General features: G+C 42.2%; 1 protein-coding gene across 2 annotated transcripts in view; it reads right to left on the bottom strand.

The window, feature by feature from the left end:
• Positions 1–27,019, bottom strand: part of COA1 (cytochrome c oxidase assembly factor 1) — a 54,581-nt gene that overhangs the window by 22,761 nt on the left and 4,801 nt on the right. The window contains exons 2-3 of one of the 2 annotated variants that reach the window (XM_065832782.2): positions 4,568–4,848; positions 2,266–2,469 (exon numbers count right to left, since the gene is read on the bottom strand). The gene's annotated coding sequence lies outside the window, so the exon portion shown is untranslated. The remainder of the gene's footprint in view (positions 1–2,265; positions 2,470–4,567; positions 4,849–27,019) is intronic. The other variant, XM_065832781.2, reaches the window with a different exon arrangement.

Genomic DNA, 27,019 nt, shown 5'->3' with positions numbered 1-27,019 from the left:
ACAGCTATAAGCAAGAGCAAGGCCAGATTAGGAATTTGCCTCAAAGTGACAGTGTTCAGATGTGTGTTTGATCTTTGTTAAATGAAACATTTGGAATAAAACACACTATTCACTTCTGTTACCATATTATCTGTAAATTCATTGTGAAATGGCTGAGGTATTATTCTTTTTTAACGTTTATAACACTACTAATGAGAACCCATACTCTCCCAACATTATATTCCTTATGTGACACTTCTTCAGCGTAAATCAAATCACTTTAAATGAGGTATAACTCAGTACCAGAGTACAACAGCAGAACTGGCTGACAGATATACAGAGCAAAAATTTACCAGACCCGCTCCCCTGCCCAAAGCAGGCACAGAAGAAGAGCGAAACTTCCTCCTTTCCTGCCCTCCATATTCAGATCCTTTAGACACACCCTCGAGTGTCTCATTTCTTCTTCTCCTTTTGTGCTGGCTATTTCTTTCTAACAGGCCATTCTCCTCTACCCAGGACAAGCAGCTAGGCAAGCAAACGGTGCGACACCCTGCCTTGGAAGTTCCTACAAGCATGGGACTTTTCCCCTGCGGATCTTTTGTGTGGGACATTTTATGATGCAAAGGTCTTACTGGAAGACAGAACTGGCCCTACAAGGTCTGGATGCCTTGCTGAGAGATGAATGCTAGTTAGCATATATAATATCCAGTACTGGTGGGAAGAGCAAGAAGAAACCAACCAATTATTTTTAACTTAAGGAGCAAGCTGCTCTCCTCTGACTGCACTCTTCCCTAAATCCGCTTGTTAATTATGATTCAGTATGTGCTATTTGTGCTTTATGGGACTAAAAGTATAAGCCAGTTTACTGGTGAAAGTAACAACTTTCTCATTAAACGTTAATGGGAATGTTTTAATTAGTCCCAGAGTTCTAGTAGAGAGTTAAGCTCTTCCTTCAATAACCAGCAGTTACAGATGCAGAAAGTGTTAATATCCTAATAGGAAGCAAACTAGGCAGGCATACATTCCATCACCCAGGAAACAGATTTCCTGTAGCTTTTTGATGGGATGTTCACACTTTAAACCAAAAAAGTGGTTGATTTTTAATATGGAGAGTTGGCCTGTTTGCAGCACCTAAAGCTGTAGCTCCATCCTGTTATTTCCCATTTCTGCCAGACCTGATGTTTAATGTACTCTCTGCTATACAACATGAAGCTAAAAATGTCAACTGGTTTAGGGGTGGGGAGGGGAAGTAATTCATATTGAAGCAGCAACCATTCTCAGATACAAGCTTTTCAAGCCACAAATAGACTTTCATAAAGACGCAAGAGTATGCATGGAGGTTATGAGGGAATGGGAAAGGACTGTGCATGCGAGTGTGACACCAGAAAGGATGTAGTGAGAACAGCAAAGGAGCAAAGTTTTATCAAATGCTGGCCTAAAGGCCAACTGAAGCAACCAGCTGGTTTTCATCTCTATGCAGAAAGCGAGCAGCCAGTTACACTGCCCTTCCTCCCCAATCTCTCTAGTCACCAAGGTTTTAGTTGGGGGAAACTTTCTCTTAAAGCAGCCCAGCAAATTACAAGCAAAACCCAAGACTAGGTTTTTGAAAGGTATACTTTAGGGGGACACTTTAAGGATACTGTATCCTGGATAGAGGTTTTTGAAAGGTTACTGTCTCTTTAGGGATACAGTAACCTTTAGGGATACTGTATCTTTAGGGATAGAGAGTTGTCACTTTGATCTGTAACATCACTTTCTGATCTCATTTTTCTATCCTAGGAAAATAGGTAGACCACCACTTCATTTGCTTAAGCAACTGGCCAGCTTAGACATCTTCTGCACTTTCCATTTTAGGAAGTAAACTGAAGTTGCACAAAGAAATCTTAGGCTTTTGTCATGGCCAAGAAGCAAGACTGGTTTTGGCAGCAGGCAGGGCTTTTCTAGAGATCTACTGCAGTTTTCTGGCCTCAGCACTGTTGTAACTGAGGGAGCTCTTGAAATCCAACCCAACATCAGCACAGAGCTGGGATGAGCTAACAAGACCCAATTTACTGCAGCTGTAGTACAACAGGGAGAGATCTGGCAATGTGTCAGCTACACTGGGGGTTGGACTAGATGACCTTTGAAGGTCCCTTCCAACCCAAACTATTCTATGATTCTTTGATTGTACTGCAGTGATTTTTTCCCTGGCTTTGTTTAAAACAGTGTATGATAGGTTGATAACTACAATACAATTATTTTAAACTTAATCATGCAAGGTATGCAGGCTTCTGAGGACTGACTTACCGTATTCAGATTGAAGCTCAATACCTATGGCTTGATTTTTGGGTAGCTGAGGAAGAAGGGAGTGTTATTTGTCCTGTAAAGCACTCAGCATAACAGCAGGCTTTTAGGTACCACTCCTGTAAAACAGTGGCTCAAAATCACTATCACTTGGTAGCTTCAATTCAGCTATTCAAGCTCTCCTGACAGTTCTTATCCAGACACCACCTAGAACAAAAAAAAGAAAATACAAAAGAGTGGGTATGTAGCAGAAGCAGAATATTCAGACATTCTTAAGGATTCAACGAGGTCCTTTGCCTTCCCACTCCATGAAAAAAAATCATACTGTCAGCCCTACTGCCTGTGTTTTCCTTATAACCAATTTACAGTAAAGTGAGAAGTAAGCACATGGCATTTTGACGTAACAGTAGTCCCATCAAAAACATTAGGGATCTTCTGCAGCTTTGTCCAGTCTTATTCACAAAAACCTTACAGAAATAACCACACACTCTTTTGCATGAAACCACGCTTGCTGGCTGTCTGAACAGCACTAGCAGTATTTGTGAAAAGGAGGTAACAGATGATGTATTTTAGTACTACAACTAAATATAATTTTCATAATAGACATTCTTCCTGCACAGCTCTTCATCTGTTGGTAATAATGAATAAATCCACAATAGTCCACCTGCTAGAACTTTTTGTTTAGTAGTTTATCCACTTTGTGTTTACCAGTCTCTGCACATGCAGCATTTTGCTCTGTACATGTACCAGGAGGAACAAAGTAGAGGAACTGGTGTCTTCAAAGATGAAACATTTCAGGTTGCAGTCAAGATCTTTAAACTCTGTGAGAAGTGGAGTAAGAAAACCTGGTTTCCTCTGGATTTGGGCCTCTTGGAGTCTCCAAAGCCAACTGAGAGCACAGTTCCCTGCAGCCTCTCCCCTACAGAGAAGATTCAGAGCCTCTTCAGTATCCAGACACCTGCTCCCACAAAATTCTAGTATCTTCAATATCTCAAAGACCCTGTGGCTGTCAGTCAGGTCTCGTACAACAGAGAGGCAGGGTCCCAAACTGTACATACACAGATGCAGACACATGCACAACACGCAGGCAGGTAAGTCTCACTTCTGTAGGAAAACAAGCTGAAATATGTGCAAGTCAGTCAATACAAAGCCAGGGAATTTTCAAGACAGCTGTTAAAAAGCTTGTCAAACATTCGCAAATTGTAGGAACAAGACTGCAAGTTTATAACAGAACTGCATGTTGTGGCATCCCAACAGCAGCCTCTTGAGTACTCCCAGCATGCAGAAGTTAATGTTACAGCATCAACATGAACAGCCCCAACAGAAATGAGACTTTCAACACTGGTCGCTCAGCCTTAATTCATAAGACACTTTCCAATTAAGCTTCAATGACATCTTTTGAAAACAAGTTTTACACCTACTATATTTCTTTTGGACAAAACAATCTGCTCAGCTGTATTCCCAGCTGTATGTTTTGTTCCTCCCTGTGTGCTGGCAGCCACAGCTACTTAGAAAGAAAGTTATGTCAACCGCTTAGGATTTTCTACAGTACATATTACATCACCTTGCCCAAGAAACTTGTCTGAGCAGATCCCTTTTCTTGCTTTCTTCTCTCATAATGTCCTTCACATTCCTCTTTCAATATTTGTTGTTCTCTCTGTGGAAGCTCAGTTGCTGACATTTTAAGGAAAGGTTACATAGCAAAAGGGTCACTAATGGAGCTTTTTTTCTACCTATCCCATGCTCCCAGGGAAAAAAACTGTAGCATGTGACACCTTAAGAGAAAGTATTCATTGCTGGTTTCAGAACAAGAGAAGGAATTTGGAGCATAAATTACCTTGGCCACTTCAATTCTAACAGTGAAGAAGTAAGGAGAAGAAAGAGCAAAAGACAAAACAAAGCCAGCAAATTATGCTCTGGTGCAAGTATGAAGTCAGATGTCTAAACTTTACCCTCATCCCTGATACTTAGGTGACTGTGCTTTTGATCAAACTGCTGTGCCTCTGCTTGCTTCTTTACAAGTCCTGATCCTTATGAAATGCCCGTGGAAGGCTACAGTCAAATGTCTTTCAAAATGTCCTCTAGATAAAAAGTACTAGTTGAAGTCTGGTCCAGAGACAACTGAGGGTGCTGGGAGCGTGCCCACTTCAGGTCCCTAGACTTCAAAGTAGGCAATGTAAGAACAAAGTACGTTAAGTGTGGGGACAGGATTTGAATAAGCTGGGAATGGAGTCAAGAGGAAAAAAAAGATAAACATTTCTAGCCTTAGGTGTATAAACTTGAATGGCTTAATATACATGCTCACCAGTGCGAACACATGCACACATGTGTGTGAGCTGGCACGTGAGACAGCTTCTTGCTCTTTATGTAGGCTCTTTTATGGTCCCTCATTGCAGCAAGGCAGGGTGTGCAGTACACTAGCACAGTCCATTGTAGGGCATCAGCTCAAAAGTATGGTAAGGATGCTTATTTTGAATAAAGCTAAATGGCTGAACATGAAGTTGGGAGGTATCTTCTATTCAAATGCAGCTCCTTCTTCTAAACGCACTGGGTCCCACACGATCTTCTGGAGTAGTTTGAGTCTTTCTATACAAACAACAGAGAAGGAAATCTAATTCTCAGTCTAGGAAATGAAACACAGCTAAATAAAACACAGCTAAATGAATGCTGTTAGCACGGGCAAGTATATTATCTCCACCTGTCTGAGAGCCCACTGAAGTTAAACAAAATCTTTTCATCAGCTATAGTAGCGTCTTTATTACACTCCATTTGAATGATCTGTTTACGATTAAGCAGTTTTTGAAAAACACACTGCTTTTACTCACAAAGCATTTTCCATTCCATGGGATTTGGTAATGCTTCAGTTCAGCAAAATGCTGAACGATCTGTGTCATGTTTAACATAAAGTGTAACTGAAGAACACTGTAGCCTGCAGTAGTGCTTTCTGGACCTATGTCTTCTAAGGAATCTGTGAAAAATCAACAGAAAAAATGCAAGCAAGCTATTTTGAGGAGACTTAAACTTAGCACAAAGAGGTCTTAATCTTTATTGGAAGACTTTTAAAGGAGCCAATAAACAACAACAACAAAATAATTCAAAACCACTGTGCTTCAACAGCAAAATCATCTAAAAATCAGCTTAACACTTTTAGGATCAGCAATCTGGGCAGATAACTAAAGCAAAGGATAATAAAATAGCCAAGCTCTAGGCACCCAGTTAATGTATCAGCATGCTGTTGATAGTATACAAACAACACTAAAAGAACAGGAAACTATTACAGCAGAATGCAATACTTCATTTATTATTCAGCTGGGATTACTGCTTAGGAAGTCACTAATACACATTCATAATGAATACTAGAAGTGAGCACAGGCAGAAACTTGCCTGTTACCCAAATGAGTATGACTAGTGCTGAATGTTTCCCTTACTAATCTTCCTTAAAGCCTGAACTTCACTTCCAGAAAGGTAAGATTATGTGGGAGGTTCCGTTTTCACACTTAATTGCAGAATCAGACACATGAAGCTCTTCCAGGAGCTCTTTGGGTTTTGGTTTCTTCTGAACAGAATGAACATAAAAGGGTAACAAAACCCAAACCGCCAGCTCCAAAGTTGGTTTGTCAACCTGCTAGTTGTGTGCTGGATTGGGAATTCCCTTGTTTCCTCTGGGAGATCGAAAAGGAGAGGGGGGGAAAAAAAAGGGACTGGGGATCTAGTCTAAAGTAGTATTCTATTCTTGTTCCAATTGATTTGTTTCGGATTTTGTTACTGGTCTCTGCTGGACCAGGAAAGGCTTCAGTGTATGAGAAACAGCACTAAGAGATCAGATCAGAAGGGGGATGTACCAGCCTAGTGGATGCAGTATAGGGTTAGTGCAGTGTGATACCCCTGCCACTTTTCACAAAGCCCACTCACAAAATCATGTATTTTCCCACTTTGCCTCTCTTAGCAGTCCCAGGTGAGGAGGCAGCTGCCTCGTGCCAACTGGTTGGGAAATGTTAGGCATGAGGTGTGTCTGTCAAAAGGTCTGAATCAGGATTGGAATGCCCAAGCCAGATAGCTAAATCAAGGAGACAACCTCAACCCAGGCCCCCTTTCCCCTTCCTAGGTGATTAAAGTTGCAGATTTTCCCACTTGCCTTTTCATTTGCTACAGACTTATGTTAGAAAGGGACGATACAGTTACTTAATTTCTAAAGCACCAAAAAATGCCTCAAGGAGAGGTTCAGATAATGCTACTGAGGAGCATGCGGTGTCACATACAGAAGCCCCCTACAGGAGGAGTTGCTATCACAGATAAAACCAACTGTGTAAGATTGGAAACTATGGCTTACACAGAGAAAAGGTAGACTCAGGACAAACAAAGGGATATGAAAGGGAAAGGGAACTTCTAACATACTTGCTCCTTCATCTTCCATTTTTACCTCTTCCTCTGCTCCCAGTCCATCCCTTTTCCTCCTGCCCTTTTGCAAAAATCCAAAATGACACTGATCGTGTTACAACTACAGATCATTTGTCAAAGATTGGTCTCCTCCCTCTTGGTATGAGCTAATCGTTCCCAGCTAGCTTTCTGGGGTGATGAGTCAGTGGCACAAAGAACTGACAGATGAGATGTGGTATTTATTTTCCTCTGGTTTTTTTGAGTGTGGCAGTCATCCCCATCCAGAAGTATAAAAGGAGGGGTAACCAAACGTACTGCAGCTGGGAGCTGTAAGGATAATGCCTGCAAAACCTGCAGCTTCCAGTAAAAGCCTTTTACTTTTTGTATTCTTTTTTGGTACCAGGCATTTATGGATGTTTACTCAGCAACACACTGTGTTAAAAGTTGCAACATTCATCTTAAGCATTAATTAACAAGGCATGATTGCTTCAAAAATCCACGGCCTCAGGCCAGGGCCTCGGAAGTGGAAAATGTAATTTCAGAAAGAGGTGAGGACAAATGCTGAGTCTTTTAATTGCAGGTTACTACAAATGACTAACTGTAAAGCAAAAATCGTTTGGATGTATTTGTTGTTCTGAATGCCAAATTCAAAACAGCAGTGAGTTGCCTAGGGTTTTTTTGTTTTGTTTTTTATCCCTGCCTTACTTTTTGTAAAAGCCAGAGAAGGTGGTGAATTGTGGAGCGGTGCAGGAAGTACATTTCTAAAAATTCAGTAAAAATCATTTACTAGACTGGAAGAAAGAAAGAAAGTACGAAAGTGATAAATTATGCACGTGAAGTCAGCCAACAGTTGCAATAGTTGTTGGACAGTTACTGTGCTAATTTGAGTTTCATTTTCAGACGAAGGCTGCAGTAATTTTCAGCATCAGAATTACCGACAGTGTAACAATGGATCAGGCCTGTTTCATCACATGTGGCAACACAAGATTAAATATTGCTATGACTCAACATCGTCATGTCAGGTGCCCCAGCCTGAAGCCAGTGGAGCCATTGCAATAGTGATGGCATCTTCATCTCCACCCTTTTGGCCTTGCTACTGGCGGACTGGGGACATCCCTGCATGAGTACCTTTGCGGAGCATGAAAGGCACTTCTTTCCCCTCAAAGGTAAAGAACTTGTTCATTCTAGTCCCCCATTGCCCTTAAGTGTTGTCCATGCCTGGAGCACACAACTGATGGGAGACGTAGCTCACAGTCTAGTGCAGGGTTGCCATACTCATTTTCACCGGGGGCCACATCAGCCTTGTGGTTGCCTTCAAAGGGCCAAATGTAATTTTTGTAATGTAACAGTTTAGTCCTAAACTAGATCCCTGGTCTAGTGGGCCTGAGGCTTGTTTCTTGTGTGACCATAGGAAAGACCATAAGGGCAGGGTCTGTCATGATCCTAAAGCTATAGTCATGCACCAAAGCCTGGAGGGTGAAGAGACTCCAGATTGTGACATTTGTGTTTTCTAATGCTGACGTTCGCCAGAAACCTCCAGTTCTTCTTTTGGGTGTGCTCAGAAGCACTTCTGACCTCATAGCACTGAACAGCTTGGTGCCTGCCGCCCTAGGATTGAGAAATGGCATGCCACTTCACTACCAGAAGGGCCTGATCCACTAGGTGTATCAAAAAAACTGCCTAACCCATCATGTTTCATCCAGAGAAGCAGAGAGAAGACAAGAAGATGGTGGTGATAGTGCTTGTGTCCCATCTCCTCTGCCTGCTTCTTCTGTCTAACAGTTCTGTACTGAAAGCTTTTTCCCCATGACTTGTGAGACTTGTTTTTCACATACTCCGAGTATGTTCTCTTGCTGAGTCAGTCTGCACCCTTCTGTTAAATGGGGAATAGAAGACCTTCATTACCTCGTGGCCATTCTCACCAGGCCTGTACAGTGGGCACTTGCCCACAGGCCCGTTTTTGCAGGACAGCTCATGATCACACTGTTAAGAGCTTGCTCCCTCCTGAGTGTGCTGGCTGCAGCCAGGCTGTGTAACACTCAGGTCACGTAGACTCTCATGAACCTGTAGATAACAGTTGTTATTTTCTATGTGTGAGCTTGGTGGGGGTTTTTTTAAGTTCCAAGTATGAACGATCTTAACAGGTGTATGCTGCAGTCCAGCAGAGCAGTGCTGGGTCAAAAACATTAAAATGTTGGAAAAAATTGTTGTGTGCTCTAGCAAAAGCGTATGTGAGAGCACAAATAATGCTACTGCCTAACCTGGAACAATGCTGAACTGCTGTCCTTAAAGGAAATACATTTGGTGTCTTCCACATCTACCCTGTCTGTCTGTAGCAAACACTGCAGTGAACTACATGGTTGACAACACCTACGTTTCCCCTTGGGAATACCAATGGATTTGTTCCAGAAGAGAGCTCTGACACTGACAGATGTCTGACATGCTGACCATGGATAGTATGAATGACCAGGAAACCCACCCCTGGAGTAAAACAGGATTGTGCCAAGCTACAGACACAGCATTTTTAAGCAGGAACTGTGCTACTTTGATGAGGTCCAAGAAGTTCAGGAGAGGTATCTCTGCTGAGCTCACTCAGCAACAAGCAACAAGCAGAACATCAAAACCAAGCGAAGCACAGTGCTGTACAGCAGCCCTCAGCTGGTGTGGTCAAATAAGTAATGATGACATTAATTTTCTCACTATTCCTCCCTCTCACACTTTCAAACAACCCAGGTGAGTACTGCATTTGTAGGGTAATGCCTGGAAGTGTGCAGGAAAAGACTGGGGCTTCCACAGGTTCCCATCCTCCCCTCCTTTGCCAGCAATCCAGAGACCAGTTTCACTTCTGTTTTATCACAGGTATGACTGGGAGACCGAGAGGAGTCTCACATGCCTCTATCCTCTTGAATGTCACTGCTGCTCTACAGAAACACAGCTGCCTCTATGTTTTCCTGACTGCCTCTAAGATCATCATCAAGGACAGAAAATATTAATTAAATTTTAATTAATAAATTGAATACTGTGAGGTTAATTATGGCTATTTACAGGGAGTGTATGGGACTTGGAGGGCCTACCTTCTGATGTTTTTGCACAAAGTGTTGCCTCTTTCTCTAAGCTCTAATTAGCTGGCTTTTTTTTTTTTTTTTTAATAGCCAGTCTCCAAATGATTGCTCAGTAGCTCCTATTTGTTCCTCATCAGCAGTTCTCCAGCACAGCTGCTACAGAAGGGAAGCAGCCCTGCAGTTTGCCTTGCAGGGAGCAGGTGATACAGAATCTATCAGAAGTGGTGTCAAAAAAAAAAAAAAGAAAAAAAAAAAGAGGCCCAGCCCCTAACATTGTCTAGCAAGGGAACTATATAAGAAACAAAGGACACAGGCAGAAATAGGAAGGAACAGTAACATCTGAGATGGCTGCAAGTTCAAAAATCTTCACTCTGTATGCAGTCCTTTTGTCCAGCTGCATGTTCTGCCTTCCTGCATATGCATAATGCCAAGAGTCATCAACAGCAGACAAACATCTGGGAAAAACTAGGGTGTTCCAGCACAAAGTCAACTGGGCAACTCAAAATAATTTCTCGTCTACTCCTTATTTTCAACCTACATGTTTCCTTCTTAGCGTAAAACCTCTTTAAAATTTAAACGGACTAAATTATCTGTATTTTAAAGAGCCTTACTTTTAGCTGCTCAGTGTATAGCTATAAAGAACAAAGGTGCTTTCAGGACACTGTTAAACTTAAGTCACACGGTAAACACACAGTGCCCAGATTATCAGAAGTTTATTCTGGCCTACTTTTCAATTTCATGCCACCACATGACAACTAATAGCACCTAAGAACCATCACAGAAGACAGCTCTGGGAGTCTGGGGGTTATTTTGGGTGTTGTTTTTTTGGGTTTTTTTTTTGCAAAAGTGATCAACATGATCAGCAGGCAGCTCACTGCTTTCCCTCAAGGATCTCCTCCTGCCTGCTGGTGTTCACGACTGAACGGCTGCCACAGAGGGAGCAGAGGGCAGCAGCTGGAGGATGAGGACTGGCAGCAGCCCCACAGTTGGCAGCTGGCCTGGTGCCTGCCTCCCCCTTCTCACCCCAGCAGCTGGCTCTGCGTGGCGGGTACGGGAGCCTGGTTTTGGCTCCTGCTGAGGTGAGATGGGATGAAGAAAAGAGGGGGGAAAAAGGCTATTTTTGTAACCAAGAGTAATAATGCTAGTAAGGGAAAATGGGGACAGACTGGCCAATGTGGAAAGATGGATATCTCCAAAATCCAGCATGGATCCTTGTGGTTTCTGAGGTTGGAAAACCATTGACTAAATTAAGAAAGCTATCTTCCATCTCAAAAAAGGAAACGTAAAAGCCAGAATTGCTCTTGCAGAAAAGCCTGACTTGTCTGGCTCCTCAAGCATGTTTAAAAATTGCATCTACTCCCTTCTGCAGTGAAACGGTTTCACTGCCCAGGGGCAGTGAGCTGAGGGCTCTCCAGCACAAAGGTGTCCCCGTGGCCTGCACTTTGGATGAAAGCCTTGATTTACAATGCCAAAACCCTGTTTCCGGTCTGCCTTTCACAGCCACAGAAATTCCCCCAAAACAAAGAAGATAAAGAACCGCCTCCTAATTTAGTATTTAGAATTGTGTCACCTGAGAAACACTTGCCAGCATGTGTGATAACTCAGCTGCTGACACCGATACATGCACATCTACTAACAGAGGTGGCAGTGCCCAAACAGTACTAGCAGCTGCTGCAAGACATCTTCTAAAAAAAAGCCCTGAATGATGTCCTCAGATGGGCTTTTCCCCACTTCAACAGCAAAACTGGTTTTGTAACAAGGAGGTAAAGATCCCACTGCTTAAAGCTTTTGCTTGTCCTTGGTCTCAGTTGCTTATTCAAGCCACAAGATCCCAGTCACAGCTATGACTGTTGGACTCGTGGGCTCAGAGGTCTGGAGCCAGGCAAGGAGAGCACAGGCTTGGATGTAGGCTTAAAGGGCTGAGAGCCCCGATAGCCCCGATTAGCGAGGCTGTTTCCAGCCGGGGCAGCGGTGCCGGCCTGGCGGGGCCTGGCAGGGCAGGGAGAGCTGCCTGCAGGCTCGGTCTGCCGGTGCCATCTTCTGGATACAAGCGCAAGAGTTATTCACCTTCCCTTTGGGATGAAAGCAACACAGTAAAGTGTCCTCATTTCAATCCCCAGCCTGCATTTTGCTCCCCCCGGGCCCCGCCACACATCTTTTAGTCCATAACCATGTAGCACATAAATCAGGTGGGAGCAGCCTCAGCAGGACCCAAGACAGCTGTGCAGTGCATCCCACCTTCTGTGGAAAAGTACAGACTGCAAGCTTGGAAAAATGCTCCCTCCCTTTGGCATTTCATCTTCTCCAAGCATCTTTGAGACACAGCCAAGCATGGGGGAAGTGGAGACAAGACAGTGGCACTTGTCTTACGAGACATCTGTGAGTTTTAGGGCAGGGAGGAAGAGCAGAGGCATGTAAGGGCACCCTGGTTAACACTAGTGGCACAGTCTCAGGGGCTCATAAAGTATTAATTCCAGCAAGGACCAGCCTGTGGAGAGGGGTCTGACTGGTCTTGCTGTCCGATTAGCTTCAAAGGCCATGTGTGAACGCAGAAATCTTGAAATCTTGCCATTTATGTCAACAGCAGCCGTCTTCTCAATGGGAATTGTGCTCTTTAACATCCAAACCACAAACTGTTGAGCGTGGTTACACCACAGGCATTACTGAGAGCAAGGCTAAGGTTATAGAGGCCGCCTCATCCTGAAAGAATCTAAAATTACATCTCCCGCGGACAGCAGCTGCAGTTCTATCTATGTCTTATAGCTGCAGAGTGGGACCTGACCACTGTCTTCCAAGTGGCAAACAGGATGCATACGCCTAACATGAACTCAAAACTGGCCCGCAGAATAAACCTGAGAACAACTTCTAGTGTCCACAGAATGGTTTAAAGAGCACAACAGGGAGGAGCAGACCAGGAAAAACTGTGAGGTTGGAAAGAAATGTCTGAAAGCAAAAAGAAGCCAAAAGGAAGCACTACAGGGATGATGCAGAAGGCGGGCAGCAATGAAAAGTTGCAGGCTGCAGCACACAGCGATGTAGGGCTCCGCACTGAAGACTTGTTCTTCTGCCCCAAACTAAGCTGGAGCTTAAGAAACGTGGAGTTCAAAGCTGTCAAATGCCTGCAAGAGCTGCAAACATGCAGCACCTAAGGCAAAGGGCCTCAACCCAGTGGCAGCATTTTTAGGGATTATTGTAACATGGGACAGTGGCAATAGAGGCAATGGGTCATATGAAGTGTACAGTTAATGAAATGTGGTCCACAATGGGAACTTAAATTATCTAAGTATTATACGGACACTGCTGCACTTCTATACTGTAAATGATACTTGTTTCCATTTCAGAGACTGGAGCACAACAGTGATGTGGAGTCAGGCTGAAGGACTCATAAGGCAAATGTACAGCAAAGGTAGGGCAATGTATTTATTTCAGAAACATAAGGTACTTGAAATATTTTTTCACTACATTTATTTTAAGTCTGCCAAACCTTCCTTTAATATGCACATAGCTTAATGATAAATACCAACCATGTGGTGATTAAAGCCACACTGAGACTTTGATATTGCCATGTTAATATTATGCAACCCAGTTACAGACTCTGACCCATCTAGGTTGTCAGTTTTTACAGTTGGATTCCACTTGGGTTTAGTTGCTGCATAGCTGGCCCAAATATATGTACTGTTACTGCTTGTTTGTGCAATGGCTTCACTGAATTTCTTTTAACATAGATTTACTAAAAAACAGCAATAGGCTGTGTTCCACAATGATGTAATCAGAGTAACTGATGATAACAGCAGTTTACTCAGGTCAAAGCATCTAACTCCTACTGCTGTTAAGTCTTAGTTCCCATAGCTCTCCAGCAAGGACACAGAAAACTCCTATCTGAACTAAGTTTCAGTAGGATATGGGATTCTGAGCCCTGCAGAAAGGGTTTTGTAGATGTGCTTCTCTCGAGCATTGGTACTTGAAAGTGTTGTATGCTTTACAACAAAGGTGGTCAGTGAAGTACTTTTACTCTCTTTGGCGACTCTACTGAGAAAATGGCAAAATCTCTATTTATAAATTTGATAATTTCCAGTCTGTATTGATTTTAAAAGCATCTTTAGCATTCAAGCAGCTGTTTAATGCATTTTGACCCAAAAGCAGGGCATTTGCATTAGTATTCCCACTAGAACGTTTGTCCTTTCGTGCATTAAGGCCCTGTTTAAAATCTGTCCATGCCCCTAATCTCTCTGGGGAGCTTTCCCTGAATATTCAATGCTAGTCCACAGCCTGTAACAAAAGAGGGAGGAAAAAAAAAAAAAAAGAAACAGAGAGCAGTATTTATGCATAAAGTTCAACAGCCTTTTCACGTAAAAAACATACACATACACAAGAGCATCTCAACTACAGAGCCTGGCATTTCCACAGCAAAGATCTGACAACGTGTGCAGTTTTTCAAGCTAACTAATTTACAATAAGGGCATAAGACTTCTGAGCTCCAGATGCACTCATTCAGGCAGCCAGGGCCATAAATTAAATAGAAAAGAATGCTCTGACTCTAACATGGATTTTACAGAGATGTGTTGAAAGCCTAGCAGATGGGTTATACAGTCTCAGCTTTTACCTGTATAACAAAGTAAACGCATAAAGCTGCTTACTGGCTCCTTCAATTCTAAACCTTTGCATTTGCTCCCATATGCTCCTGTGAAGATACAGCTAATTCAAACAGTGAGCAAAATCCTACCCCCCAGGGAAGCTGATGGCAAAACTCCCACTGGCTCCAGCAGGCTCTAGGTGTTGCTCAACATAAATGCAATTGGCTGAACTTGACTAATAGCATAACCAATACTGCAATCAAATTTGCATTCTTTTATCTATAGATTTGCCACCTTAATGCTGCCCCTGGTGCTGCCGTTGCTCTGTGGTTCTCGTGGCAGAGCAAAATCAGTGACACAGCTGCTGCTACCGAAACAGGGTTTGCTGCAGCCTCAGCCCATGCTGACAAGCAGCTCTCTTCCATGGAGGAGTGAGAAACCCTCTCTCAAATTAGGAAAACATATCAAAACATTTTATCATACCGCTAACTTTGTTCTGCTCAGTCTACATGCTGTTCTAACACAGTTTTCATGAAGCAGAAAACTGGAATCCTGCACTTAAAAGCATTTCAGATACCAGAAATTTCTGATTTTTAAAAAAAGTTTGCCAGTTGAGAAACTAGGTTTTTCCCTCACACAGAGGCTTCTTCATCATCCTCATCATCCCAGTTCATGAACATCTGAGTATTCTTTTTGAAGGCAGGCTGCTGTTTGAGCAGATGGCATGGAAATTTTACAGTCCATTTCATCCCAGATGCCTACAGTTAATGCTAACTCTAATGGAACACACACATGGATACATATACAAACACACATGCATATACAGACGTGTTAAGAGAAGAAAACATGTCTAACGTGTTTTGATTAGGGAACTAAATTGGTGAAGGCAGATTCCTGAGCTCAACACATACTAGAAGTACATTCCCAAAACTGTGTATTTGGCTGACTTTAGGAAAAAATGTGCACTATGAACAACTAAGAAACACTTCCTAGTTTAGTATTTATTGAAAATCAATTCCTCTGTGTCTCTCTTAAGCCTATGCAAAATACATCTGGCCACCTGTACTACTTAGTTTTATAATATAACCATTTGGATGGCCATATTCGGGTGGTTTCTGTGGATGGCCACTATTCACCACACTTGACCCTAATCTGCAGGTCTTGGATCCTCTTGTCAGAAATACATGCGACAATTCAAAGGTATGTTTGACTCATTCAGTTTCATAACCAGGGAATACTTTTTTCCTCTGAAGATTTTGGATTTAAAACTGAAAAGCCGAGCACTGAGGATGAGGAGATGACAGGGAGAGGAACACACAGCCTGGGACTTCCTAAGACGCCTTAAGAAGCAACATTTGATTCAAGGAGCTTTGCAACCTGGGCTCTGGTCTCTTTCTCAGTACCTTAGCTCAGTCCCTCCCCACAGTCTCCACCCCTGCCTGCTCTCAGGAGCGCCCCCATATTGCACCCCAGCTTCTAGTCAAAGCACTGCTTTGTAATACAGCTTAGGGAAAGATGGAGGAGGAAGAGAATAAACATATTTGAGGACTGGTGACTCAGAGTAACTAGAGAATGCGCTTAAAGCAAGTTTTGTTTCGTCGATGGCAATGCCCTGCTGTTTGTTTTACCCCTTCTAGACTGGGTCATCCCAATTCTTTTTCTTCATTTAATAGTGACATAACTAAGTGGCCAGGAGGAAGCTGTCTCACCTATCATAAAAGCACAGTATGCAGTAATCATAGGAGTCTACTGTTCAAGACAAAGCCATGAACTCCACTTTCAAGAATGTGCTGGGCTGCAATTCTGAAGAATGCATTTATTAGCGAACGCCTGTTTTTATAAGCCGCAAATCGAGACACAGTTCCCTTCAGTGCTCGACTGGCTTTATGAATCATGAGCCCTGCAGTGCATTGCCATGAGACTTTGCTTTAGAAATAAAATTGTTTGTTCAACAGCAGAACACCCCATTTCAGCCTCCTCTTTCCACAGCGGCTGCTAAGTCTCAAACCAGAATGAAACAGGTCTGGAATTACACGTGCACTTAATGTCCTCTTAGTATTCACCAGATTCAGTGTAAAAGCATCATGGTGAGTTTCCACATCTGACATCTGCTTAATTAAGCAACATTTTCAGTATCTGGCTACTTTGCAAAACTAGGCAGCTAAGTAAAACAGGTCTAGCGCAGAGTCAGTCACGCGATTTTTTTTTTTTTCTGTGGGGGAGGTGGTGCTAGAGGTTTCCCAGATATCCCTTATTTCAAAGTGGGAAAAAAACAATGGCCAGCTCTGTACCAAACCACAGGTCAATAGATTTCAATGGTCCAAGGTTAAAATTGGCCTCCAGCTAGCTGCACAGACTTATCCCACAGGTATTAAACAGGAAACTTTTAAAGCTTAAAAATAGTTACAGTTACGAGACTTATTCTTGTAAAGAATATTCTTGAAGACTAGAAGCTTTCCTCCTTTGAAATGTTTGTGTTTGACACTTCCTCTGTAGCACAGCAAGTCTGTGTTTTTCTCTCTTGAACAGGCTGCGGGTTGAGTTTTGTTTTGCTATTTTGTCCTTTTTTCTTTCACAAATCAAGCTGTCAGCAGCATGGGAAGTAAATCTATAACTGGGACACGTAAGAACTCTGTTCTGAAACTGCATCGCTGCCCCCAGTAAAGTCGCCCTTGGAAACAAGAGCACTTGAGAATATCTTAGCACACAGTGAAAGGCTTTTCGCTATGGTTTATTTAGCTGAAAAGGGAAACGTAATTCAAGTAAAAAACCCCAGAGATTGGAGATGCTAAAAGTATGTGGTCTCTGCTGAGCTTCCTGCTACTGCAGGCCACAACCTCTAAAGAGCACTGTGTTTGAATATCCGCTTTGGTGAGGACAATGCTTTGGGGTTGGGAGATAAACCTAGTTTTCTTGGACTGATATGAAAGCTAAACAATAATATATGCTCCCCTCCTACTGCCACAACCACTCCCAAAGCTAAAGGAGTCCAGCCCAATACCAAAGGGCCATGCTGGGCACAGCTGGTTGCTACACAGATTACTTTAGCTTGCTATTTTCTTCCTCTGCTCCTTACTCAGAACCCTGTATCATGGCTAGTTGCTGTGCTCTCCACATGTCCAGCCTCCATCCCCAGCAGATCCACCGCATCTGTCCCCAGGTGTCACATCTAGCCACCACTTCCCAGGTGGCCCAGTTCACCCAACCTCGATCTCCTGCTGCGCCCCAGAGCTTATCTCCACTGTCAGATGCACTGCGTTCAGCCAGCCCAGATATGTAATTAGCAGTGCAGCTGCACAGCCACCAACCTGCCAGTACACATGTGGCAGACCACTTCTTGGCAACTATTAATCATATGTTGCATAAGTAAACAGTCCCTTAATGCAAGCTAGGCTTTCCACTCCTGAACCACCTAAAGGACATAAAAGCTTTTGGCCATGCAGAAAAGGGAGCAAAATGAGCAGTAATTAACTCTCATGACTACAAAGGCTAACAACTTTGGCACTTGCAAAGGGGATCAGAGGCAGCTGAGCTGAGAAAGAGCTGTAGCAGAACAAGTATTTGCCTGGGAGCAAACACTGCCAAAGTGCTTATTTTAGAATGAATAGTCATGTTAGTTAACTAGAGCTAACTACTGAACAAATAGCTCACCTTACAGCATACTGAGGTACACTAGATGCATCCTTTGATCTAATGACTGACAGACCTACTGCAGTGTTCTTTTTTTCAGAGATAAAGTAAAAAAAAAAATTCCTTCATAGGTGGTTCTGATTTTTGATACAGAGTCCTTTCACAACTTAATAGGAACAAAACTTGTATGAAAAAGGAACCTAAAATTGACTCACTCATTGCAGCACGAGATACATTCAGCATGAGCATGCGGTTTGCAAATCAAAAAAGAGCAACCAAAATAAAAGTTTTTCTATAAATCAAAACATGACTGTCAACCCCTTACTCACATCTCAGTCAGGACAGGCAAGCTTTGGTGCACTACACGATGTTGCCATTTCTGACCTTCTAACAGAACTGCAGCCTCTCAGAATCAGGATTTAGCCTGCTGTTCAGTGGAATACTATGTAGCCCACCACACCCTACATGCCACTTACTTAAAATACCCGTGTGGACAATGAATATGACTCCCATGGTTTTGAAGAAGTAGGGGAAGAGAGATTTTTTTGGAGAGTGTTTTTAAGGGCAGTGAAAATTCATCCTGAAAATTACAAGTAAAATGTGTTCTGATTCTCATCATGCAAGTAAAAACACATCTCATCTGGAAACACACAAGAACTGATGAGTAAAAGTTTCTTTTTTACATGAACTACTTTACACTGATCATGAACTAAAGGGATTTGGCAGGGATTAAAGATTCACTTGTTAGCTGCTATGTCCTTTAATAAGCTTCTTAACATCTATACTGACAGAAGCAGCATGTCCCCAATTTAGCAAACCAGGCTATCTCTGCCCACGTTTCACTGCAGCTCTGGAGACCTGGAAAAAGTATTAAGTGGAGTGAGTCTTCTGCCCCCTTTAGGGAAATTATGTACTAAATAGATTTTCTTCAGAACCAATTTTTGTGAAATAGACACTAAAAGTATTAAATTAATTTCCAGGAGCTGCACAAAGTGTGTGTGGCTCTTCATGCTCTATTGAGGAGAAATTCATGTACCAAAAACCCGTGTTGTGCTCCACTATGTCCTCTTCAAGTACCTACTGCCTTAGTTCAGGTCCACAGCGAGCTTTTTCCTCAAGGCTTATTCAGGTTCAATAGATGGCTTGCTTGTAAAGCACTTGACAGCAGCTGCAGGTTCTCTGCCACAGGCAACAGAGCCAACCATCTAGCCCAGCCAAGCTATCTAAATCCCTGTTTCACACTCTCACCTGTAACATGGAGATGAAAAAAATATTTCACCTTTCAAGCTAACTATTTTTCTACTTTTTAAATTGTATGCTCCTTAGGATAGAGGATTGACCACATACTTATCCAGAAACAAGCACAAATCACCCTTGGCTTTAATTCTTTGGTATCTCTGGATAAGTATTACCTCTTAAGATGTTAAAGAGCTTTTGTCTAACAGCTTTTTTAAAGTTAAAACCAGCTGTAAAGCAGACCAGGCAGATTCTCACTTTGGACTCTTAGGTTTATCTGGTTTCCACCCCCCTGTCTTTCTATGCTCTTGGCGATTCCGGGCAGGTTTCTTGTTGGTCTCTTACACTTGTTTTGTGCCATCTTACACTGCCATGCAAGCGAGGAGCTGTAATAACAATACTAACCGCTCAGCTTCGACAGGACATGGCTATTTTTACTGGATTACTTTTCTGGTACAGCACTCAGAGCACCAAAGGATTTGACACCTGTAATTTTATACTTGGAATAACACACGGCACTCATACTTCTTTTGTAATGTAAGATATAAGCAAACACTACATATGTTCTCATTGCAGTGCTGCTGTCTGGCAGCTATTTGCCTGTTACATTACAGAATAAGTGGAAAAGTAAAAGCTATGGAAAAGAAATCATTAAATAGCTAGCTTATTCCTCTGCTAGCACTAGACTGCTCCCTGCAGCATGTTTCATAGTGTTTCGTCCAGTCTGGTTTTACAAGTTTCACATTACTTTCATTTATATCTTTAATACAGCGCTGAGTCCAATGTGGTTTGGTGCTGCTTATTTTCCTTGTCTTTCAACTAGAAGACTCACTGCTAGACCAGCTGTTCATATAGAGCCGGCTCCAAAACTACTGAAAAGATCTGGACTCCTTCCACTGACTTCAACAGGCTTTGGATCAGGCTCACGAAAAGACGGTAAATACATTTCATGTAAGACTAAGCAGGTTACAGTCAGCAAAGTATAAAGAGGATTAGTTGTGTACAATCCAAAGGCATATTACTCTGTGTGCCTCTGGAACAACTGGCTAACACACTTTCGCTTTCAAAGAGAGAAAGGGCCAGATTTGTTTCTGGTGCACTGCCACTAAGTCAATGCCATCATGCCAGGAACAAATTTGATCTGGAGTCTGCCCAGTTAGCCTCATTACAACTGGGATTTTCCTTAAGAGGACGTGAGGAAATTTATTTCCTAAAAATGCAAATGCAGTAAGCAAATGCTTTCTGCTTTCCAGTTGAAGTTTAGGTCTTTAGAGAGACCCCTGTGGAATACCAGGACAAACACAATGTGTTTTGTCTTTTTCCTCTGTCCGGAAAGGATGCACCCTCTTTCTTCTTCAGAAGCTGAAATGGGTCATATTTGATTTAAAATACATGTACTTAGGTCTTTACTTTTTGTCACCAAAACAGATAGGCAGCCCCAAACTGCTAATTTGCTTATAGTTTACAGAGCACAGATGCATCAACACACACCCGCTGTGCGTGCTTTGAGTGCATGACTTCTGAGAGCTACAATGTGTTTTATCGGGAATTATTTTATCAGTGGGGGATTAATTCTGAACAATACAATCGAATGAAGACAATGGTGTGCAGTTATTCCTCCCACCCTTTCAAAGTTCACAGCAAACCGTGTTGGAGTGAGTGATGTTCTCAGTTGCTGAGAATGCTTTCATCAACCAGACTTTTTTTTTCCCTGCTCTCTCTGTTCCCTATGTACAAGGGACATCATGGTACTGCTTTGTTGTAAGATGTGTACAGTTATAAGCTACGCTAAAAGTATGCCATTAATGAATGAACACTGGGTGTGTGTATCAAGCAGATGAGAATGTTCTTTTGATCTTCTGTGCTCCACCACTGTGGCAGACGGACGTCTAAATTGCTTTATTAATGTGTTGAAGTCTTCCATCATTTCTCAAACAATACCGAAGGAATAATCAGAATTTCATCACGCTTTGATTTTCTGCTCTTCCAGCTGAAATCTGGCTAGACGTTATGCAGTAGGGAAAAAAAACTGATGATTTAAATTATTTATTAATTTTCCAGAGGGTTGGGAAGAAGCTATCATGTGCTTGACACTCTTGGAGGCAGCTGTCAGAAGCTTCTCAAATTTCTGTTTAATTTCAAAGCAGTTTCCACACAATATGGGAGATGTATTTAGCCTTAGGTACAATTTCAAAACTAGTTCAAGGGAGCAAGACAAGAGATTCAAAGCCTTTTTTGATAATATCTTTGCATCAGAATAAGGATGTTTAAAAAGCAGAGTTTTCTGAACATGACGATAACAACACTTTTAGCCTCCAACACATGAATAACTGGGGAAAACAAATAGCTCAACTGGTTTGAGGCCACAGAAGCATATTAAAGCAAGTTCATACGCAATTGAGATCATGTAGAAAATCCTTGATAACCCTTCAAAAAATATTATTCTTATGTGGTGGTGTGACAAAAACTGTTAGTACACCCAAATTTCCCCAGATTGAAAGACATAGCTATAAATGATGAGAAGTGAAAAAGAGGCCAAGTAGGGTCTCTGTTCTGTAAAAGAAAGAAATCAAACTACTGTTTCATGGGCAGCTAGGCTGATCTAATAAGTCAGTGTTGCAAAAGTGTGAGGTCAAGTCTCTCAATCTCCTTCCCAGCCTCTTGGTTGCACTTGCAGCAGCTCGTGTACTCCTCGGATCCTTTACCTTGTATCTGTAAGCTGATTTACCTCGCTATTACAGAGAAAGCTACCCACCTTTCTGCTATTTTTCTTCCAGGCTAATAGGCCAAAGTGGCTAATGGAGGGACCCAACACATGCCAGAACCAGTGCAAGGTAAACAGCAGGATGACCAAAAGCACGGAGTGCTGGGAGGGAAAAGGACTGGGGATTGCCACCTCTCTCTCCTGGTGGTAGCAACTGTGAAATCATCTCCAGGTGTCACAGAGGGGAATCAAAGAGAGAAGTGGAACAAGTATGGATCCTGATCATTGTTGCTTTGGAGGAGTGTGGGTATAAGGATGCAAAGAATAGGGGTAGGAATCTCATATGTCTGCAGTGGACTTCATGAGCAGAAAAAACTTTGTGCCTTTGCACCAGCTGCAGCACACCCACGAGCCAGTGGCTGTATAATCTATGTGCAAATAACTGCGTAGTTCCCCCATGAAAGCATAGGGCTGACTGCACAGAGTCTTAGTAGATGCACAATATATCTACGTCAAGGCTGCTGTTTCTGAAGAGTTTTGCACTTACTATGCATGGCTGGACAGCACAGCACACACAGAGCTGCTCCTGCTTAGGCTGCTTCATGTTCTGTAACTGCAGTGCATGCTCATAGCACTATGTCCGTAGTTTCCAGACTTGCAGCAACTAGTTCAGAAGTGTCTGCTGCTCCCTATGGCTACCAGACATCTGGAAAGCCCAGACAAATTTACAAAGTCCTCAAAATCTGCCTAAATGTGATTTCCAGGTGGAAAGAGTAAAATGTGTCTGGGAAAAAGAAGCCTGCAACATCCAGAAAGCCCTTTGCTACCTGTAGGGAAGCAAACATAAGACAACAGAAGTTTCAGAATGCCTGTTCTGATGAACTGAAGGCAGGGCTGGAGCTCAAGTCTCACCTTCTTCACTTGTCTTCTCTACTGACTTGATTCACCATAACTCCATTTTACAACAAATTTGAGGGGACATGCTTTCATATATGAGAGGTGTCTTGCAGTTCAGCTTCACAAATGTTCCTGTTACTGTGGCCATTACAAAAGCTGCATAAGGAACTCACTTTGAGTCTAGACACCTGTGAAGAAAATAACTGTAAATGAATAAGAGGCTATGCACTGATGTGAGAATCCACCCTCCTCTCTCCTTTTTATGATGCTGGCTTCTAAAATTAATTACTTACGTACCTCACAGAGACGCAATACTTAATTAATATTTGTTAAGTACTTTGAAATTCTGAAGGAAGACTTCATACTAGTGTGCATTATGACTAATACAGTGTAAAAGTAACAACAATGGTATTGCTCAAGCAGAATGCTGGAAGGATATCTATTAGTTTCTTGTGTGAAAACGGGAATTGAATAGAAGGTGGTTTAGGAAAACCTTTTAAAACTCAGTTATCCTAAAGGAAAATGGAGAAATGGGAAGAAGAAGAGCTAAAACAGTTTTCATAGGAATTTACTGTGCAGCGTGCATTAACTGCTGCAAAGTCAGAGAGTAAGTGCCTACAGCAAAATCCTGGCTCCAGTCAAGTACACGGAAAATCTTTCAGCAATTTCAGTGAGGTGAAGATTGTTAGATTGTGTCATAATTTCCAAGACATCCATCCAGTGTCCCATACACGGGTTTGCGACTTTGCACAGTTGCTTGTTTACAGTTTAGGTTCAGGAAATAACCTCATCAAGCTAGGGCATGCTCACCATGTAAAAGCAACTGCTCAGCTTCTAATCATCTTTCTACTACATCCCACACTTGGAGTAAATCTTTCCATTCTGTTAATGAATTTGGAACTGAGCTACCTATTTAAGTTTGTGGCAAAACTCCAAGTAAATGGAAGCAGTATGGAGATCACTGTAGATTTTGTAACAAAGATGGGAAGAAAACATGCTGTGTTTAACAGTGGTTGTAACTCATATACACCCCTGGAGTTCAATTAATTTACTCAGAAGCCCATGGAATTTGTAATTAAGCCCTGATTGAAAAAAAGAAGAAAAAAAAAAAGTAACAGAAATACAGACAGCTTATTTTTTCAGAATTAGTTAGTCTTCCACACCTAACAGTATAAGGGCTGGTAGAAACATACTCCTCAGCACTTCTGGGTAAGGCAGAGTTAAAGAGCACATTTTTCAAATGGAAGATTTGCATCTGGGAGGCTTGAAGGAGAAGGGCTATAAAGACTAGCAGGTGACAGGACATTGAAGACAAAGCACCTGGGAGCTTCTAGCATTAAAAGAAGTCATTTTACAGCAGCATTCTACTGCTACTTTAGGAAGGAAACTAAGTGAAAATATGCTAGGATACAAGTTGTTGGTTTTTTGTGTGGTGGTGTTTTGCTTTTTTAAAGGACTGAAGCCTGCTATTTGGTGTAAGGGCTCTTGGTAAGTTGTTACTTGCCTTTTCCAAGTGGTGTGTGATGGCTTCCACCAAGGATCTCTTAATGTACTCCTATACAGCATAGGGAATCTTAGAGGTACTATTTATTGTAAACCATTTCTTAAGGTAGGCTTTCCCACTATGCTACATGAAGAAATATTGTACTACAGCAAACTAGCACTTCTAAAGCAGCTTTGTGTCTATGCATTTGCCATGACCAAATGTAATGATGAAGTTACATATAGCAACTTCACTTGTACTAGTCTGCTGTGTCCTTCTAATTGTACTGCAGGTTCTAAAGCACATAGGCTTTTAGTTTTCACTCTCAGTGCTTGTACAGCTGTGTCCACAAATATACATCTGCAGTAAAACCCAAGGAAATGTTTCTAGATGCCAGAATTAAGCTTAGATAGCTGCAGTCCTAATAACTCACATGTAGTTCACTGCTTTCTATTTAACAGAAGATTTTCATAAACTTATTGCAGCAGCTCATGATGTAGCTCTAAGTGATGACAGTTGCTTTCCAGTCCTGGTGGAATAAACAACATCATTCTTCCATCTAAACTCAGTAGTTAAAATGGGTTGGTGCATGGCCTACATCATGTCGCAGCTCTCTGGCCAAGGACCAATGATGCTGGGGGCCAAGGCAAAAATTCAAGCCTAAAGCTTTTTTTGACTAAAAGTTAAATGCTTGATATTTGAAGTCATGTGCAAAGAGTGCCATGTCACTTGTTTAGACACATAGGCTGTGACTCTTTTCTCTGAACACTCATTAATAACATGCTTACTGGACAACCAGAGCCATGAAACATGACAAATGTTTCTTTAGAGTTTGCCTTTATTACGGTTGGAGATAATGGTGGGCAGGCAGCAGAGAGGAAAAATGATTCTGTCTACTGCTTGGCATAGCTGCTGTCAGGGAAGGCCACTGAAAGGATGCTTACTATGTGATTTGGAGAGGTTGTTTTGTAGAGAGGACAGAAGAAAATGATACGAGACATCAGAGTATGCAAGGTTGTATGTGAGTCAAAGACCTTTACTTGGTGATGTCTGCATTGAGCTGACAAGACCTGTAGGATTTTTCAGACAATACTGTTCCTCATTTTAAGACTTCAGAAAAAAAACACAACGCTGCTAAATAAGGTTTTTCATGGCTTGTTCTCCTCACTATATTTCCATCTCCATTATCCTTGACTTTTAACCTCACTAGCTCTGGCTTTCTCCTACTGGTTTATATTTTGTTCCCCAGTAGGCTGAAGAGCAGCTCAGTAGCAATGTCTTAAGAAAACCACACCTATATGGAAAGCATCTGAATTGCCTCTAAGAATATCTAATCAAGCCTAATAACTCTTAACCTAGAATGCTTTCCAGAGTAGGTTTTTGCAGTTCTTACATCTTTTAGCTTACATTTCTGTGCCTGGTTTTAATGCTAACACTACTTTTATGGTTCTCTTATGCCATGAACAGAACACAAATTCCTGCTTTACTATTGATTTGTGTCTCTGGCAAGACTTGTATTCCTTTTACCTACAACCTGCCAAAGTGAACTCTTGTTAGGCAGTCTAGTCACCCTGTATCCACAAACATTTCTGCATTCCGAGTCTTCTTATTTTCTCTGACCTCCTAAGTACTCTAGCATACGTTTCCCAGTCTCAGGTGAATGACTTTTCATGTCACATTAAAATGAACGTTGCTCAGATAGATGAGCGTGTCTTTTCAAGCAGTCCAGAACTCAGTGTACTGATGTTTTTAAACCTTTGATTTGTGGTGTTCATCAACACCATACAGCCAGTTGTAGAGTGTATGGGGATATAGCAGAAGATTTGGTGAGGAGGTTAGTTAAATGTAAATACGCTCAAGTGCCTTGCACCTGTCTGTAGAAAAAGCAAATACATCACACTAATTGTTTTACTGACCTTGTGTGCTGGATGGGTAGAACCTCTGTGTTAGATAACATAGGCCTGTGAGGAACTCTAGGCACCTTATCACTATGTCTGAGATTCCTGCTTTGTTGTGAGAAAGAGCGGGAGGCTGCGCCTGCCTGAAGCCTTGAAATACAGGCGAGCTCAGCAGGGCTGAACTGACCAGCGCCTGCGTCCCTGTTGGTGTCACCTCTGCCTGGGAGCTTAGGTGTGGCTTCGGAGATCCCCCAGTAGAGAGGTAATTAAAATAAAACTTGCTCTTTGCAAATGCATCCATGGCCTCTGGCTCTTCCTGTGACGAGCCTGCGTATGTATACACATAGAGGCTCCTGTAGAGTGCTAAAAGACTGGAAAGCACTAGTCTGAGGTCTTTGGGACTATGTTAGACTTCTGATGGATCAAACTTCCCCATGGATATTCCCTTTCCTTATGGGTCTTACTTCTGGGCGAGTTCAATACATCCATTTATAAATATTTTAATGCTAGAATGATCTCTATTATAATTACTGCTGGCTATATCTATATCAGGAATAAGTACAGGTCTGTAAATCAAAATAAACGATGCTGGGGACTGTGTTCCCATTGTAGGGGTTTTGTGTGTGTGGTTCATTTATACTAGCTCTTGCCTGCTCTCAAAGACTTTCCCACCTATGAGTCTGTTAGGCATCCTCTGGTGGTACAGTCTCTGGTGGTACACCTTAAAGCCTCAACTTCAAGTCAAAGCACAGTACATGGAGACAATCTGCTTCAAAAGCACACTCCTGGCTCTAACTCATTTAACATCATCAAAGTGAATCTATGCTAGTGCTGGAGCATAGATCAACACCTGCCAGACAGACTGGGAGATTAGTGCTGCCACTAATGAAGTTAAT

Source organism: Patagioenas fasciata, chromosome 2 (assembly GCF_037038585.1).
Source record: "Patagioenas fasciata isolate bPatFas1 chromosome 2, bPatFas1.hap1, whole genome shotgun sequence".
NCBI lineage: Eukaryota > Metazoa > Chordata > Aves > Columbiformes > Columbidae > Patagioenas > Patagioenas fasciata.
This window is presented reverse-complemented; position numbering and strand designations above follow the sequence as displayed.